We start from the raw sequence: 6,962 nt of genomic DNA, 5'->3' as shown, positions 1-6,962 counted from the left end.
CTCCGGTTCAAGAACTCTCCAGATCAGAGGCCTTAAGAACACAGGCCAGGAAAACACGGGGTCACACGCGGGGCAGGCGCCAAACTGGCCGCAGCCCTGAGAACGGCGCGGCAGGCGGGGCTGCTACGGGGCGGGGCGGGGCGGGGCGGGGCGGGGCCGGGCGGGCGGAGGCCTGGGGGCGGCTGGGGTGTCACCACCAACCCGCTCCGGCCGGAAACTGGCGCTAGTTTCCGGCCGGACTGCCGAAAGCCACCGATCCCGAGCCAGCCGCCGGAGTCGGAGTGGAGACGGGGTGTGGAGCAGGCAAAAAGCCACTGGGGGAGGCCAGTCCCGATCAGTGCCTTCTGGCTCCAGCTTCTGATCCCGTGCGGAGCAGCAGCCGCGGTCGCAGCCTCCGCCACCGCCTCCGCCTCCATCGTCGTCGGGGGAGGGGCCAGCCGGACCCCGGGGTCACAGCAGAGGAATGAGGAGAGGCGGCCGGGCCCCGCGCTCCGCCCCGGCCTAGGGCCTTGCCCCGGGAGCCGTGAGGGTAACGGAGCCCCCTGCCCTGTCACCCTCCCCCGTCCGTCCCGCCCCTCCCGCGTCTTCGGACTTCCAGACCCTGACCCCCCTGATCTCCACTGTCCCCCGTCTCTTTTCCGATGATATTCCACCCGGCGCCACCGCCTCCCGGCACCTCTCCGCGCCCCGGCTGTGCCTGCTTCGTCCCAGCCTTCCCCCGTTACTCCTCCCTTCAACCTGCGCCCCGCGTCCCCGGCCCCCTCCCCGCGCCCGGCCTCCCTCGCCAAGCGGTGCCGGGCGGTCTGGACGGTCCTCCCTCGTTAGCTAGACTTTCCGGGAGGGATGGTGGAGTTTGAAGGGGGTTGAGCGTGCGGGCTGCCCCCTATCCTGCCCCCATAGTAGGATAAAGTTCACTGTGAAGTCTCTAGAAAAGTACAACGAAGAGAAAACAAGCTTGTTTTCCCCTATAGACAAACTGAGGTGCGTCCAGTAATGGAGGAAGGGAGCGAAGGTGTGCGGGTGTGTGGGTGAGAGAGAGGGAGACTGATTGATAAATTCTAGGGCAGACTTGTGAACTCGAGAAAAAAAAGTTGCCATGAGCCGATGGAAACTTTAGAAGCTGATGATGAGTAAGCTGGGGGCTGCGTGATCTCACTCCTCTTCTCATAATTACTAGGTTAACGGTGTGGCTCCGGTTGGGATGGAATGGGATTTGTTTACTGGGCCGGCGTATTTTTAGCTTGTCGGCTCACAAGGACCAGAGCTTTGAGTCTCCCTGAGTCTCTCTCCGTCTCTGTCTCTCTCCCTCCCTGTCTAGGTAGTCTGTCTAACCTAGGTGGTTCCTCTGGGCACGATACTGATAGAGAAATTAAGTTGAAAGAAGTGGACTGGTGAGATTATATGGAAAAAGTCTCCCCCACGCTCTTCAGGGGGGTTTCCTTTTCATAAATGCAAAAGTAGGGATTAGCCGGACTTTGAGGTTTTTTTTTTTTTTTTTACTCATATGTAAAATGCTTTTTAGAAAAACCAGAAGCTGGTAATTTTTCAGTCTTGGCTGTCATGCTGTATATTTAGGAGGTCTTTGAGGAGGTTACATCCCTTTGTCTTTCAGAATCTATAAGATGGAAAAGGACAAGAAGAGGTAGTGGCAAGGCTAGTCCAAAAAGATAGCAAATCCTGCATTTAAAAAAAACATTTGGAAAATTTCTTTTCTAGTAAACGAGAGAGCATTCCTGGTGGAGTGAGGATAGCAGGGACTTATGCTGGGTGACTAGGGAGAATTAGGCTTATAATTAAAAGTTTGCCGTGCATAATTTGTAAATGAATACATTATAGGCAAACAATTATACTCTTTGTCCTCATTGTTTTTCTGAACAGTTCTTTTAAAGTTTAGGAACCAACCTGCTGTGCTAGTCTATTGATATTTTGAGGGCTGAACAGAACTGTAAAATAAATGAATTTGATGTTGCTCCTCTGAAGTGTGAATACCAGTCTTGTTCTAACTTCACTAGCTACCCGCATGCCTCACAGCACCTCCCAGAGTTAAGTGGCCAGTTACTATGTACTTAGTGCTCACAAATGAGTACAAATATTAGCTCATGCTAGGAATAATTGAGAAGGTAAATATGCTGAAAAGACCTTCCAAAACTGAAATAGATTATTTTTTGATTTTTTTTTCCATTTTGGAGTATCAGCACCCTTCTGCCAATAATTATCCATTAACATGAATAATTTAGAATTGAACAGATATCCACTTTGGGCATTATGCATTCAAGCAGGAAGGAAAGATGGAAGGAAGATAATTTCCAAACTATTACTAATTTTTTGTTGTTGTTGCCTGACTCAATCTATCCCTTTCATTTAATGCCAAAGACTCCCTTGTGGGGGGAAGAATGTAAACCTTTGCCAGAAAAAGGGCTGTCTGCTGATTTGTATAAGGCAGGCTGAACAGTAATGAATGGTAATTGTTAGTTGGACTTGATGGAGTTAGGTCACTAACAACTTGGAAATATTCCTGAAGCTTTATTTCCTTAATCTCCTACTTTTGGGGACCCCTACTGAAAAAAGATTTAATTTGGAGGGAAAAATAAAATTTTTAAAAATCACACACACCCAGAGTTTGTCGACTATCAATAATTGTCTTAATTTGTGAGTCAGTTTATGCCAATTATTATTGATGTCTGGAAATTTCTATTTATATCAATGAGATAATTAGGGGAGATTTTTGAATCAGTACAATTTGAAATAGGATTGGAGGCTGTGGATTAAAGTCATAAAGAGGCATGACCTGTGGAGTTAGATAGAACTTGGTTCAAATCTTGATTATGGCATTTATTATGTGACCTTGGACAATTTACTTCTCTATCCTTATTTATAAAATATGTATGAGCAGTCAAGCAAATTAAATAGTTATTCTTTGTTAGGAGTTTATGAAGATAAAAGAACTTCCATTCAGAAAGTATATTTATTTCTATTTATATCAACCTCCCCTGCATTTATTATTTGGTGGCTGGTGGGGTAGGCTGGGGATGGGGATTGAAGCAGTTGAATAAGTAGGAATAGCATAGGGCAGCCTAATAGTCTAGCACTATTGCCATTTTTCAGAAGGCATTGTTTGGGGTTTTGAGATTCAGTATATGTAACCCAGTGAATTATGATTAAAAACAGTATTAAAAATAAATTTTCAGATTGTTATGGGCACTAAGTGCCACTTGTTAAAGTTTTCAAGCTTCCCAAGCATGCTTAAGCATGCTAAGGATCGGGGATCCCTGGGTGGCTCAGTGGTTTAGCGCCTGCCTTTGGCCCAGGATGTGATCCTGGAGTCCTGGGATCAAGTTCCATGTCGGGCTCCTAGCATGGAGCCTGCTTCTCCCTCTGCCTCTTTATGTCTATCATGAATAAATAAGATCTCTTTAAAAAAAAAAACAAAACAAACAAAAAAAAAAAACTACTTCTCTTAAAAAAAAAAAAGAAAAAAAAAAAGCATGCTAAGGATCCTGGCAGATCCTTGTGAGGCTCTTTGTAAAGAGCACCTCCTCTTTTACCCCAAACATTCTCCCATCAAGGGAAAATCCTGAGACCGTGCTTTGAAGTGTGGCTTCAGCAGTGTCTTCCCAATAGAAATTTGGGAGCTGTGAAATCTTCTCAACAGTCCCTGATAAATTCAGGTAATTCAAATCTGTGTAATTGGGGCAGCCCAGGTGGCTCAGCGGTTTAGAGCCGCCTTCAGCCCAGGGTGTGATCCTGGAGACTCGGGATCGAATCCCATGTCAGACTCCCTGCATGGAGCCTGCTTCTCCCTCTGCCTATGTCTCTGCCTCTCTCTCTCTCTCTCTCTCTCTCTGTGTCTCTCATGAGTAAACAAAATCTTTAAAAAAAAAAGATATAAAAAATCTGTGTAGCTGGAATATAGATGGAGGGCAGTTTTAGGAATGTCAGAACTCAGTTGATTTTTTGATATGACGGAAGGTTTTTTTAGGAAAAGATTTATTTATTTGATAGAGTGTACATGAGCATGAGTGGGAGTGGCAGAGGGAGAGGGAGAGAGAATCTCAGGCAGACTCTACGGGGAACACAGAGCCTGATGTGGGGTTCAGTCTCAAGACCCTTGAGATCATGACCCAAGCCGAAATCAAGAGTCATATGGTCAGTGGACTGAGCCATGCAAGGCACCCTTGCATTTTGTTTTGTGAAGTAAGAAATCCTGGCTACATAATGATTGAGCACTCTTGTGGATAAAGCTCTCTCCAATCTCCAGTGACAGGCTTTGGGAAGATAGAAAAGATATAAAGACAGGTTTCCTTGCCCCTGGGACAGGGATAGGGTTGTGGAAGGTGATTTATATAAATGGGAAGGCACACTATTACAAGCTTTAATATTTAGAGCATAACATATAAACAAAACCAAGTTTAATGGCTATAAATGGAGTATATAAAGGCTAGAAAACTTGAAGTAACAAAGAGTCTGTGAGATTAATTAGGGAAGATATCTGAATTGGCAAAATTTGCAATGGATTTGGAGGCTGTGGATTAGAGTCATAAAGAAGCATGGCCAATGAATTTAGACAGACTTGGTTCAAATCTTGACTATGTGATCTTAGACAATTTACTTGTCTATCCTTATCTGAAATATGTGTGAGCGTTCAAGTAAATGAATAGCTATTCTATGTTAAGAGTAGAAGAAAATAAAAGATCTTCCAGGCAGAAAGTATAGAATGCAGCATGCAGTGATGGTATGAATGACTAAGTTGTGTTTGTTGGGAGAATAAATGAGAGGGACTGGAGAGAATGTGGGTGGTCAAGTCATGGGTAGAGCAGGCAAGAGGGTGGAGGGGACTCAGAGGCCAGACTGTTGGGTGTTGATGGAAGGGTCAATAGAGTCATTGTAGGTTCTTGAACAAAGAATAGATTTAATGAGAAGTATTGAGCCTTCTGGTCCAGGAACTCAGGGACAAGGAATCAGGCAGGCATCGGTACATTGTAACTCTTTGGTTTCTCTTCTGGACCATCTTGGCCTAAAGGGATCATCTAGGAGACATAGGATTCCTTGCAGAAGTTTTGTGGTCATACGTCTTACTAACTATGCTGAGCTTTGCTTGTACCTGTCTCAAATTGTACTATGCGCTTGTGGGCTAGTTGGATTATCCTCAATAGTTTATGGTAAGGAAGTATTGTGTTTTAAGTACATTTAACTTTCAGTTATCTCTGCTATAATAGTGAACAGTAGTATAAGTAATTCAAAACTTAATATGGAAATTTCTTGGTTAGAAAATCATTATTTTTAAAGCCAGATTCATTTTAATGTTTTGAGGATCATACTGATGTTGAAATGAATTTGCATTTCTAAGCCTATATTACCTGATGGTGAGGAGGTTATACTGATGACGTAGAAGAACAGTCAAACTTTGTTTAAAGATTATGCCTCAGAAATCCTATAAATTGGATAATCCATTTATTGATAATTAAGACAGGGCTATATGAATATATTAATGAAGACCAGTTTCTTTTCAAAATCTGTGCAGGTCCAGTGTGGCCACTTAGGCTGTATGCCTTATGCCTAAGAGCGATTTATAGATGATGCCTATGTTGTAGCCAGAATGAGTCTTCAATCACAGTATCTGGAGGAATCCTATTGTGTCATGTTGCATTGTTGAAGATGAAGGTGGCCTTTTCAAAGGACTTGGCTTTGTAGAGGCTCTTCCAGATAGTAACTCCACTAAAAAACCATCAGGTTTTTCCTCCTAAAGTAAACTTGTTTGAAAATCTGGCCAATTAAAAAAAAATTAAAGGAATGAGGAGCAGTGTCCACATTTAATAAACAAAAGATCACATGCCTGTTCTTCCGACCTTGTTCTTTGAGTTGACTTGCTTTCCTTCATCCCTGCCTACCCTCCCTGCCCCCACCTTCTCACAGTCATTACCAAACTATGTGCTTATGATGTCATGAGCACAGGATTATTATTTACTTCTTGAGTCAGGAGATTTGTAGTATTTTTGAGTGGAAATCAGAGGTGGAAGTCAGGAATCTTAATTTATACAGTTTAGTTCAGGATTATTTTCAGGTGTGTTTTTTAGGATTATGTCTCATTTTTTCTATTTCTCTAAGACATAGTTTTGGGTAGGAAAAATTACTGAACTTTTATTTTTAATGACCTTTTTTTTTTTTTAAAGATTTTATTTATTCATTCATTCATAAGAGACACACACACAGAGAGAGAGAGAGAGGCAGAGACCCAGGCAGTGGGAGAAGCAGGCTCCCTGAAAGGAGCCCAATGTAGGACTCGATCCTGGATCCCGGGATCACACCCTGAGCCCAAGACAGACGCTCAACTGCTGAGCCACTGAGGCGTCCGTAGTGACCTGCTTTGAGTTTAGTTTTATGCTAGGTACTGCAGAGGATTAAAAAAAATGACTATTTTGTGCCCTTGAAGAGTTTACAGTCTAGCTGGGAGTAAGAAATATAGGAAGATGTGAATACCTATTGAGCCTCTATTATGCCAGACAAAAGGAAGAAAATGAGAAATCGTATTATTGCTTGTATAGTACAGACCTCAGACCATATATATTTGGGGAGAACGGCACTCAGTTCCTATCACAGAGGAATTGTAACTTATCCCAGATCTTGAAAAAGTAAACAAAATTGTCTCAGGTACAAGGGGTGAAGATGAACCAAATAACAACAAAATCATTTCATTTTGGAGCTGAGAGGGATCAAGCAAAAGCCTGGACCAGGCTTGGGTTTTCTTGGGGCAGTGATTAAGACTGAGCTGAGTAGCAGTGAATAGTAGTGAAAGAGGTGGTTAGGAGCTATGTTTTAGAGGGGTCTCAAAAGGCAGGCTTTTAAGTTGAGATTTTAAATGATAGGAAATAGTGAACCACTGCGAATTTTTGAGGAGGACAGTAATATGATTACAGTAGGAAACAGGTGGTCGAGGAGGGAAAAAGGATAAGGTGATGAGACCT

The 6,962-nt window shown here is 43.4% G+C and overlaps 1 protein-coding gene across 1 annotated transcript in view; it reads left to right on the top strand.

Moving 5' to 3' along the window:
• The first annotated feature begins 232 nt into the window (after positions 1-232).
• The window catches only part of OTUD7B (OTU deubiquitinase 7B), a 54,290-nt gene continuing 47,560 nt past the window's right edge, over positions 233-6,962 (top strand). The window contains exon 1 of the mRNA XM_055312658.1: positions 233-529. The gene's annotated coding sequence lies outside the window, so the exon portion shown is untranslated. The remainder of the gene's footprint in view (positions 530-6,962) is intronic.

The sequence above is a fragment of the Nyctereutes procyonoides genome, unplaced genomic scaffold, assembly GCF_905146905.1.
Source record: "Nyctereutes procyonoides isolate TBG_1078 unplaced genomic scaffold, NYPRO_anot_genome, whole genome shotgun sequence".
NCBI lineage: Eukaryota > Metazoa > Chordata > Mammalia > Carnivora > Canidae > Nyctereutes > Nyctereutes procyonoides.
The sequence above is the reverse complement of the archived record's forward strand: the minus strand, read 5'-3'. Positions and strand labels throughout refer to the sequence as shown.